Below are 12,756 nucleotides of genomic sequence, written 5' to 3'. Positions count from 1 at the left end.
ATGGAGGCATTGACAATATATTCAGCAATTGTTAGATGGTGAGGAATTGGACAATGGCATGAATTTATGATCACATTTATTAAAGGAAAACCAATTCTTTAAAAACATGGAATGCTGCTGCAATAGTTGTCTGGTTACATCTGTTGAATAACATTTAAAGTGCGTTATGACATAGATCTACCATCAAATTATGTAGATTGTCAATGCCATTATTAGACTTCAGCTAGTAGAGATTGTTAATTATGTCATTTGAAATCTGGCACTAACATCATGCAGGATCACACCACAGCATTACTCAAATGTGCAGCCGAAGCAGTGTAATGGAGGACAGGCCAGTTGCAAGCTTAAAGCACCCTCCACAGCATTAAAATTTCACCCCCTAATGCATTATTTCTATTTCCCATGTGGACCAGCAAGCCTTTGAATATGCTGCCAACTTTGTGCCATTAAGTTTTCTGTATTCACATGCCTACAGAAAATTGATGAGAGGCTGTTTGGCTTCACACGGACAGTCTAAATTCAACCCAAATCTAGCATTAGGTTGTGGCCAGGCATAGAATTTTAAAAATAAGGAGTTTCATATTTGAGAATTAGCACCTCACACTCGATTTCCATTAACCATGTTATGATGCAGTATTTCAGCTTCACAGGGATGCTAAAGTGTGAAGTGTTAACGAACCCTAAATGTAAAATTCATTGTCAGTTTTATGCCTTGTGGGAAGTTACAGCTCCCATCAACAGGAAATGTGTGATAATGCTGTGCAAAAGTCTTTGCCGGAGTCCAGCAGTTTTTAACTAGCAATTGGTTCTCATCCAAGTGCAGGTGGTCAGCTGGTCAACAATAATTTCAGTCAGAAAGTTAAACAGGCTCCCGATATAGCTCGATTGATTAAAGCTGGCAAACATCAGCTGCAGCTGTCTATTCCAGACCCCTAAAACATAATTTCCAACTTTCAACCTCTCCTGGACCTGTTCGATTCCATTGCCCGTGAAACTGATCAGACCAAGATTTGCATATTCAAAAGGTCCGGTTGCTTGAAACAGGTTGAAACTATGGCTGAAAACTATGGTAAGATCCTTACAAAACTGTTTAAAAAGGATGTATAGCTTTCTACTTTTTCTTTGTCTATTTGCATCACACACTTTAAAAAGTTGACTGTCTAATGGGAAGCTTCTTTGCTGTTCAGTATCAAAAACTTAATATATTTAATTGTAAATGTGGGAACAATAAATTATTTTATACAATGTAAAATAAAATAGTAACAGAGATAGTTAACCTTTGGAATGCTGAAGCTCTTTGCACTTACTTTAAATAAAATATTGTCTGTGAATGCAGCCCATCATTATTGATCCATGGAAACAAAGGTCCAGATTTGAAAGCTGCTTATGATGACCTCAGCTGACGTGAAAGGAGCTGAGATGGCCTCCACCTGAGCCAAAGGGGGCCTGTGTCCTGGTAGCAAGGATAAACCTGGTCAATATGAGTTTAAAGTTGTAAGGCGGGCAGGTAGCTAGTGAAAATAACATGGATTAAAAATACATTATGGCCTATTTTTTGGCACAGGGTCACTGGTCACAACTTGCCCACACCTATTGTCATTGAGGCAGGCAGCATGCAAACTTGAGTGCTCAGCACAGGGCTGAGCAGCATGCCCTGGTATCACATGCTGCAGACAGCCTGCTTCTACTATAACAGGCTGCCCTCTGAAAGGAGAGCTGGACTCACTGAAAGGCAGCTGCTGCTGACTGCCTGTACTGACAATGGCTGTAGGTAGCAGCTTTCCAAATGGAACATGAGGGAAGAGACAGGGCTCCTAGGTTCACAGATGTGGCTCTGGATGCCTTAGTGGTGGAGGTGGACGGAAGGAGGGGGCCATATTTCTGCAGAGGAGCCGGGAGGTCTTCAAGCAAAATGTAACGCCAGGCCACTGGTTAATATCACATCAGGTGGTTGAGAGCTTGATCAAAGAAATAGGTTTTAAGGAGTTTCTGAAAGGAAAAAAGAGAGGTGGAGAGATGAGAGGCATAGGGAGGGAATTCCAGAGCTCCTAGCCTAGGCAGCTGAAAGCATAGCCGCAGAAGGTAAGGATAGCAGATTTCTTTTTTTACTTTTTAATGCCACTGTGAAGCTCCAAGGATGTTTTATTATTTTAAAGGTGCTATATAAATATAAGTTGTTGTTGTGCCTCCTCTTAAGGGCACTCATGAATAAGATGGGTTTTCATCATAATCTCATTGTTTCGTGGTCACCATTACTGGTGATAGCTTTTTAATTCCAGATTTATGTAAGTAACATTCACGCCACACAAGTGCCAGGCGGTGACCATCTCCTACAAGAGAATTTAATCATCTCCCTTTGACATTCAACCACATTACCATCAATGAATCCTCCACCATCGATATCTTGGGGGTCACCATTGACCAGAAACTGAACTGGACTAGCCATATAAATACTGTGGCTACAAGAGCACGTCAGAGGCTAGGAATCCTGTGGTAAGTAACTCACCTCCTGACTCCCCAAAGCCTGTCCACCATCTTCAAGTCAGGAATGTGATGGAATACTCTCTTGCCTGGATGAGTGCAGCTCCCACAACACTCAAAAAGCTCCACGCCATCCAGGACAAAGCAGTCCGCTTGATTGGCACCCCATCCACAAACATTCACTCCTTTCACCACCAACACACAGCAGCAGCAGTATGTACCATCTACAAGATGCACTGCAGGAATTCACCAAGGCTCCTTAGACAGCACCTTCCAAACCCACAACATCCACCATCAACAAGGACAAGGGTAACAGACATATGGGAACACCATCATCTGCAAATTCCCTTCCAGGCCACACACCATCCTGATTTGGAATTATATCACCGTTCCTTCACTGTCGCTGAATCAAAATCCTGGAATTCCCTCCCTAACAGCACTGTGGGTCTACCTATGCCACACTGGCTGCAGTGGTTTAAGAAGGCAGCTCAACACCACCTTCTCAAGGGCAATTAGGGATGGGCAATAAATACTGGCCCAGCCAGTGATGTCCACATCCCACAAACAAATAAAAAAAACGTTGAATTTAATACCCTGGCTGACATGGCAGGATTTGAATTCTGGCCCCTGAAATACAAAATCAGTATCATGCCGAATGACTCAATTATACTGTTCCCTTCAGTGGAAAATTTTACAGTAGGCTGGTTGGAAGGAGCTATGACATTCTGTCTCAGATAACATAAAGACACTTAAATGTAAGTAAATGCTTTAACTACACACAGCGTATTGAAAGCCTGGGAGTGTGCTCTTTCCAGTGTTCTCAACCCCAGCTGAAAAGGTAATTGACCCAATAAGTTGTGATTTCTGAAATATGAGCCAACAATAACAACAGGCAATCGGGTCTGCACAAGTCCGTTCACCTCATATTTTTACTTACACCCTACATAAAGTTTCACCACGTCCGATTAGTATCTGAAAGGTTTCTTAAAAAGTTCTAACCACGAAACCGTCCGTCAGTATTATTGAAAACACAACTGGAATTCGAATTGGTCTGACTCTATACAAAGTAAGCACATTACTAAACTTATAGCAGCGTTATTAAATGTGGCGAACATTCCGAGCTGATTCAGCCAGCCAGCAGATAGCTAACGCACAGTGACATATTGATACGCAATAGGGTTGACATTATTTTATGACAATCCTATTCAAATTCTTTCTGCTGTCGAACTCACTCATGCAGCATGGTGAGAAACAGCTTTCTTATCCACACTACCTACTGCATTTGGTCAAAGGGTCCCACCATTTGTTTCTTCACATGCGCCTAAATATTCAAGAAAATGCATAAAATATGTGTTTATTTTACGAACTATGCACGTTGACGCAAAAATCAAGGAATAAATATGATTTAAGAAAGCTGTAATATAAAGGCCTGCACTGAAATAATCCAAGCCAGAAGCTTTACAAAAAGGAGCAAATCCACAATCCGATTGCACACTGGGGTTTTTTAAAAATTATTTTTCTTTATTTGTTTCTCTAATTTGTCAACAACAATTCAGTCCGGTAGACCGTTCAATAAACAGCTTTGAAAACGGTGTTGCCGGCCGAAGTGAACCAGTGTGGAGCCAGTGACAAGCCTGGGAATATACCGGTGTCAGCTCCCAAACTCCCGCAATGTGTAACTCAATTCCCGTGACATTGACGCTCAATCGAATACAGTCACAATGAAATATTCAGACATCCCCATGAAAAGTCCAGAAGTTTAAGAGAAGGAATATAGATATAGATTTAAGACCAGCCCTGGGAACCAATATTCTAAAAAAAAACACGTCGATTGGAGAGAACAAGGGAGTTTCTCCTGGGGACAAAACCCTGTTTTAATATAAAGAAGTAAGGATTTGGAAATATTGCGATCAGCCGGACCACAAGGTTTCCGCCAAAATGTATTTAATATTTCAGGAATGATACCGATTGATCTAAACTACAACTGATATAAATCCGGAATTATATCCAGCAGGAAGTCTCCAAACTCCCTCCATTAACAAGCCTGGGGGGAGCTGCGAAAGCAAACAGCCAGTGAATGAATAAGATGTTTAGTTTCTCCACGAAGACCGAGAGACGCTTCAAGGCGGCGACTCAGGACCGGGATAAAACCGCCCCAAGTTCCAGCTCTGACTTTCTGATGTGACCGCATTTCTCTGACAGCGCCGAGCAACTCCCTGTCTCTGTACACTTTGTACGCTTCCAATTTATCTATCCAGCACGGTTTTTGTTATAAAACAGATATGATCATTTTAAAAGTGCACCGGGTTAACTATTCTCCCAACGAACTCAAGATAATCCAAGTAGGCGTTCATTTCAATGCGCTTAGTTCAGAAAATATCTTTAGACTTCAGACTGATGCACGTCTGCGACCAGTTCGAACTGGCCTCGGGAGCCAAGGTAAATCGTGGGAAGAGCGAGGCCATGTTCTTTGGGAACTGGGCTGACCGATCCTTTGTCCCCTTCACTGTCAGGGCTGACGGCCTGAAGGTGCTGGGGATATGGTTCGGAGGGACCGGGGCATGCGTTAGAAACTGGAAGGAGCGAGTGGCTATGGTGAAAAGGAAACTGGGCATGTGGGAGCGACGCTCCCTCTCCATTGCGGGTAAGAACCTGGTCATCAGGTGTGAGGTACTCTCGCTGTTGCTGTACGTGGCGCAGGTCTGGCCCATTCCACACTCCTGCGCGATGGCGATCACTCGAGCCATCTTCCGCTTTGTCTGGAGGTCGAAAATGGATCGTGTCTGCAGGGACGCGATGTACAAGCCTCTAGATAAAGGGGGAAAAAACGTGCCCAACATCGCCCTCATACTGATGGCCACCTTTGTGTGCGGCTGCATCAAGCGGTGCGTAGACCCTCAGTACGCAAACACCAAGTGTCACTACGTGCTGAGGTTCTACCTGTCCCCGGTGTTGCGAAGGATGGGTCTGGCCACGCTGCCGCGGAACGCTCCAAGTAGTTGGACCGTGCCGTACCACCTGTCCCTGGTGGAAAAATTTATGCAGAAAAACACCTTTGACCACAAGTCCATCAGGCAGTGGTCAGCACGTAACGTCCTAGAGGCCCTGAGGGATAAGGAGAGGGTGGACCCTGTGGGATGGTTCCCCGAGCAGACTGTCAAAGTCATTTGGCAGAATGCCTCATCGCCAGAACTTTCCAACAAGCACCAAGACGTAGCTTGGCTGGTGGTGAGAAAGGCCCTCCCCGTCAGATCCTTCCTACACGCCAGGAGTCTCACCCCCTCTGCACGATGCCCTCGAGGTGGCTGTGGTGGGGAAGAGACCGTTGTTCACCTCCTTGTGGATTGTGCCTTTGCAAAGAAAGTCTGGAGAGAGATGCAGTGGTTGCTGTCGAGGTTCATCCCGAGCAGTTCTGTGACACAGGACTCTGTGCTCTACGGGCTGTTCCCAGGGACACACACCGAGACAAACATCAACTGCAGCTGGAGGATCATCAACTCGGTGAAAGAGGCGCTTTGGTCTGCCCGAAACTTGTTGGTCTTCCAGCACAAAGAGTTGTCCCCGACCGATTGTTGCGGACTGGCACAATCCAAAGTCCAGGACTACGTGCTGAGGGACGCACTAAAGCTTGGGGCAGCTGCCGCAAAGGCGCAATGGGGAAGGGTCGCTGTCTAAGACCTTTCTACCACAGCGCACCGAGAGACTGGGAACTGTTTAGAGCCCCTCGGGCTGTACAGATCAAAATGAAAGGCTGTAAATGATTGTAATATTGTTTGTACTGATGCACCTGGTGATACATTTTGTAAAAGTTTAACCTGGATTGTACCCTTGTAATGTTGTTTTTGAAATGGTTTTGAATGTGATTGAAGATTTTTTATGAATAAAGTATATTTTTACAAAAAAAAAAAATCTTTAGACTTCAACAGGAACGATGTCATTTCAATGGATTGTTTATTTGAATTTCTTGCTTTTTAGTTAAAAGGCCAACGAATGCTCCGATTAAGCGGCTGACCGCACACGAAATCCAAGTTACGATATTTTGTTGTATTTTTAGTTGCACCGCCGCTGTCTGCACCAGAGGCTAACCCAAGGTCAGGGGTCAAGTAGCAGCACAATTTAATGCACTACTTGCACTTTAATTATTTACTACTGAAATTTAAAAAGACGCAAAATAAATGTGCTGTTTTTTTACAGGAATATATCCAGATTATTTATTTTTCCGAAGCAATTTATATTTAATTGTACGAATATATTTACTGATGATGTTTCCTTTACTGTGTTTTGCTTTCCACAAAGATCCCGAAACTCTTTCGAGTTTTCAACAGTCACAGATTGCAACTCTTTCGAGTACAATCACAGTTCTTGGTTTCCGGGAGTGGGATATGAACCCACCACTCTCTGATTCAAAGGCGGGGGTGCTATGAACTGATTGTACAGAGGTCATCCAGGCTAAGATTGCAGCTCCCGGCCTGAGATACCAACTTGCAGTTTAGTTTGCAGCCAGTCGGTACCCTGTATACGTTAAAAACAAAAAACTGTGGATGCTGGAAATCCAAAACAAAAACAAAAATACCTGGAAAAACTCAGCAGGTCTGACAGCATCTGCGGAGAGGAACACAGTTAACGTTTCGAGTCCGTATGACTCTTCAACAGAACTAAGTAAAAATAGAAGAGAGGTGAAATATAAGCTGTATACCTTGTATACGTTGCTTGGCTCCCAGCTGGCCTGAGCTCTTAATGCTCTGCTTAGGAGAGATTTCTGCCTTTGGATCATTGTTTTTTTTTAATAGTTAAAATGTAATGCTCCAAAATTTGCCCATGTTGCGCCCATATTTTCGGCGCTAATAATATCACTTGTGGTACCAAAATGTCATCCGTGCCTCACGCCACTTTGGGTAGGTTGTTACCACGGGCACAGGGTGATTTTGGGTTGGTTGTTACTGTGGGCACTGGAGCGATTTTGGGTAGGTTGTTACTGTGGGCACTGGGAGCGATTTTGGGTAGGTTGTTACTGCGGGCACTGAGTGATTTTGGGTTGGTTGTTACCGTGGGTACAGAGTGACTTTGGGTTGTTACTGTGGGCACTGAGTGATTTTGGGTAGGTTGTTACTGTGGGCATTGGGAGTGATTTTGGGTAGGTTGTTACTGCGGGCACTGAGTGATTTTGGGTAGGTTGTTACTGTGGGCACTGGGAGTGATTTTGGGTAGGTTGTTACTGTGGGCACTGGGAGCGATTTTGGGTAGGTTGTTCCTGCGGGCACTGAGTGATTTTGGGTAGGTTGTTACTGTGGGCACTGGGAATGATTTTGGGTTGGTTGTTACTGTAGGCACTGAGTGATTTTGGGTTGGTTGTTACTGTGGGCACTGGGATTGATTTTGGGTTGGTTGTTACTGTGGGCACTGAGTGATTTTGGGTAGGTTGTTACTGTGGGCACTGGAGCGATTTTGGGTAGGTTGTTACTATGGGCACTGGAGCGATTTTGGGTAGGTTGCTACTGTGGGCACTGGGAGCGATTTTGGGTAGGTTGCTACCGTGGGCACCGGGAGCGATTTTGGGTAGGTTGTTACTGCGGGCACTGAGTGATTTTGGGTAGGTTGTTACTGTGGGCACTGGGAGCGATTTTGGGTAGGTTGTCACTGTGGGCACTGGGAGCGATTTTGGGTAGGTTGTTACTGTGGGCACTGGGATTGGTTTTGGGTAGGTTATTCCTGTGGGCAGTGAGAGAAATTTTGGGTTTCTTGCTCCTGCAGGCAGTGAGAGGGATTTTGGGCAGGTTGTTACTGCAGGCACTGGGAGCGATTTATAATTGGTTGTTACCGTGGACACTGGGATTGATTTTGGGTAGGTTGTTACCGTGGACACTGAGAGCAATTTTGAGTTGGTTGTTCCTGCAGGCACTGAGAGCGGGTTTGGGTTGGTTGGGTTGGCACTCGCAGTAACATGCTGAGCATAAGAAGCACCCCTCACCAGTGCTATGTCAGGGCATCATCAGCTACCTTCAGTTTTCAATTTTTAATTTCTAATTGATTTATATTTGTTGCTGGTAAATTGTGATTGGAGGTTTGTGTCCTTGCACTGCTACTTTAAGTTGTAGAAATCTAACCGCAGCCGTGTAGCATGTGGTGAAGGCCTTAGTGACTTAAAGGATTCTGCTCAGATCACTTGCTCCCAGTCATGGGTGCTGTAGTTGCTCTTGTCCTGCAGCATGAGAGGAGAATGAGTAGAAGTAACACAGAGGAGGACAAGTCAATTGAAGAGGGAGGAGCTGGAATGAGACGGGCCCTCAGCAGGAGGCTACAACCACCCAGGGCTTTTAAGGAACATTGTTTTCTTTGTCAACCTCAGTGAGGAACAGTGTGCCTGAGATATCTCTTTTTCACTAAAGAGGTGTTCATCGATATCTGCCACTTGTTAGCAGGCAGATGTGCAGCCTCAGAGTAGGGTATGGACAGAATTGCCAGTATCTATAAAGGTGACCGTGGCAATAATATTTTTGTGTTGGGCTCCTTCAAGGCTAAAGCAGGTAGTATTTCTGACATGGTGCAGTTTTCCATCCACTATTGGCTGAAGGAGGTCACTGAGTCTCTGCATGCAAAGAGAGCGGAATGCATTTCATTCTTCCCTGCCAAAGAGAAGCAGGTGGAACTTCACCAGGATAGCAGACTTCCTCATGGTGGAGGGTGCTACTGAGCGCAAACACATGCTTTATGGGTGTTGCATGTATATTCAGAGATGTACTACAACTGGAAGGAATTGCAATTCCATCAATGTTGAAGTTATGTTACCATTTCATACTGACCACACAGGAGGTGAATGCCTGATTTTCTGGCAACAGTAATGATGGCCTTATTCCTTAGTATTCTCTAAATGTTGCTTACAGCTTGCTATATATGTTAGGAGATTACAATACAACTATAACTAACTATTTACATGGAAATAGAAGCAAAATACTGTGAATGCTGGAAATCTGAAATAAAAACAGAAAATGCTGGAAGAACACAGCAGGTCTAACAGCACCTGTGGAGAGAAAAGCAGAGTTAATGTTTCGAGTCCATATGACTTCTTCAGAGCTAAAGAGAAGTAAAAATGTGATGAAATTTATAAAGTTTAAGGGGGTGGAGCAGGTGAAGCTGGATAGAAGGCCAGTGAAAGGAGAGATTGACAAAGATGTCATGAAAGAAGGACAAGGAGGTGTTAATGGTAGTGGTACTGGCTCAAGGAGGTGCTGATGGTGGCATTAAGGTAAGAAAGAAGAATGTGATAATAGCAGGACAAGGGTAAGCACTCTAGACAGAACAACATGAACAAGTGATGATGGCCCTTGTGTGCTTCCGGACTCAACATTGAATTCAACAGCTTCAGACCATGAATTCTCTCCTCCATTCTCACCCCTTCTTTTAATATTCATTTTTATTTTTAAATTGTTTTTAATCTACTTATTTTTATTTTCATTTTTATTCATTGTTTTATCCTCACCTTTTATCCTATTTTCAATCTTTTTTCCCACCACTGTCTCCTCCCTCATCCCACCCCCACAAGGACCAGATGGTGACAGATGTCACTTGTTCATATTGTTCTTTTCAGAGTGTTTACCCTTGACCTGCTATTATCACATTCTGTTTTCTGACCTTAATGCCACCATCAGCCATCTCCTTTAGCCCATACCACAACCATTAACACCCCTTTGTCCTTCTGTTTATGACATCTTTGTCAATCTCTCCTTTGCCCCCACCTTCTATCCAGCTCCACCTGCTCAATCCCCTTAAACAGTATAAATTTCATCACATTTTTACTTCTCTTTTGCTCTGAAGAAGAGTCATACGGGCTCAAAACATTAGCTCTGTTTTTCTCTCCACAGATGCTTTTAGAGCTGCTGAGTTTTTCCAGCATTTTCTGTTTTTATTTACATAGAACCTGTTCTAATAAGTAAAAGCTTAACATCATCAACATAAAATGCAAAACAATTCTTCTAATGCATTTGTCTGAAGTCAATATTTTCCTAAACATGGAAAAGTATAACAGTTATGGACAGGAGGTGGTTTAATTTAAACAGCCCTGGTTTCTCCTCTCACCATCTGTCCAAAAACAGAAAGATGCTTTTTAAAAAATTTTTATTTCCCCCTTTATAAGTGGTGGCATATTTTCCCCAACAGCCTCAGTTTTGGAGTGATCCAATCCTCTATTAATATTTCCATAACGAACTTGAGATAGGGTAGAACAGTGGATTAGTTTATTTTATGCACACTCAATGCGAGAACCTCAGTACATTCACAGAATAAAAGAGGGATAAGGGAACTAAAGAGGTACAGGGCAAAGACCACAGATATAATAAGAATTATTGTTTCACAAAAGTCCAGAGTCCAGAATCAGAAGTCCAATGGTGTATTCCTTCAGAGAGGTTAGCAGGCTTAAGTTGATACAGGGTGATCCACTTCTTCAGTAGTGCTGACATCCACGATGGGAGAAGCACATAGAGATTAATTAGTCTTGTAGTATGCACTGGTGCAGGACTTCAGATGTTTCAGTAGAAACAGTGTAGATGAATTTAAATATGGACAGAGATCTGGTTTTGCTGCTGTCCTGTTGATGGAAGATGGCAGACAGAGGCAGGCTGCTAGACTGGAGTCCTGTTTCTCTTCTGAAGTTAAACTGCAACTGAAGATGGAATCTGAAAGCTATATAATCAAAGCAATTCAAACAGCTCTAGTCTCAGTCATGTGACATGGTGTTTTCAGGACGAGCCATTGAGCTAATGATGTACTTTGAGGCCTGCTTGATAAAACCCATTGTATTTTGAGCAGGTGACTATAGAACCATTAGCACAACGTTGGGCATGAGGAATCACAAATAGCTCTGCTTTTGTCCAGTGATGGCAGAGGCAGATGTCTTGTCTACTAGTCCTTTGTGTTGGCTCCGCACTCCTTCCTCCTCCCGGACTCTGTCCTCTCCCTGCACTCTTTCCTCCCCCTGGACTCCTTCCCCCCTCTGAACTCCTTCCCTTACACTTTCCACCCCTGTACACTTGCCTCCCAAATTGACGTCTTCTTCCCCATTACCCCTTCTCCCTCTAATCTCCTCCTGACACCTTTGTTCCCCCTCCCAACCTCACCCCCTCGACAGCTTTTCCTCTCCCAGTTGGTCCCTCTTCCCTCATTCCCCGGTACTTCTTCCTCTCCCATATGCAGCTGGACTTTCCTCTCCATCCCCTCGACCACCATCCGTTGTAAGCAGACCCTCAATGGTGACTTTCTAACTTCTGTGAGCTGCTTTGTGGCAGAGCCACGTCTGTGAGAATCCAGCCAGCATACCATTAATGTTCCTCCATTGTGCTGTTGCTGTCAGGCTCCAGAATTTTCTGCTCCTCACACGTCCACGATGTGAGCCAGGCCCTGGCAGTAAGTCCCGACTTCTGCACATCACATTTGTCAAGACGTGTTCTGCACTGGCGTGCAATCATGCTGACATGGGCAGATGATCTCCAGCATGGGGTACGATTCCGTCGTGAAACCGATTTTTGGCCTTCTTGTCATATTATCCGCTCATGCCGCCGAGCACGCCTGACAACAGTGGGCATGGAAAATTCCGCCCCATAAATATTATTGCATAATTGCAACTGATATTGAAGGTGTACAGGAAATGGTCTGCAAACATGGGCGGAGTCATCCCAGATTTGCACTAAGTGCGGTAGGGGCCCGCGATGGCAGGTTTTCATGCCGATTCGTCCCATACCTGTCACATTATTTATGCATTCCCAGGAAACACCATTTGCATGGTGGCTGGGCTCTCATTCGCCTGCCCGCCATCACCTCACTGCTTCATCACACCAAGTGCCATATTTAAAGTCCAGCCGCATACACCACTTCTGAGTGGTTCTAGCCCATGATTACTACAGGGAAGATGTCCACGAAAGGCAAAAAGACTGCAATCCCCAGGTTTAATGACATGTCACTGGATTGTCATTTGGACGCCATGGAGACCCATTGTTATGTTCTGTACCCCTGTTCTGGGCAAAGGACGGGCAGCGGCATCATCAATCCAGCATGGCAGGCAGTGGCAGCGATGGTCAGTGCCAATGCTGCACAGAAGTGGTTGGCCATTCAATGCAGATAGAGGATGAATGATCTCATCTGTGCAGCTAGGGTAAGGCAACCATCTCATCACTCTAAGCTCACACACTCAAGCCCATCACCCATTCACTGGCATCTCACTCACTGCCAGCTCAAGGGACATCACCACCCATTCTCACATACACCCTCACATGTCCATCTGGATTC

Source organism: Cetorhinus maximus, chromosome 4 (assembly GCF_964194155.1).
Source record: "Cetorhinus maximus chromosome 4, sCetMax3.hap1.1, whole genome shotgun sequence".
Classification (NCBI taxonomy): domain Eukaryota; kingdom Metazoa; phylum Chordata; class Chondrichthyes; order Lamniformes; family Cetorhinidae; genus Cetorhinus; species Cetorhinus maximus.
The sequence above is the reverse complement of the archived record's forward strand: the minus strand, read 5'-3'. Positions refer to the sequence as shown.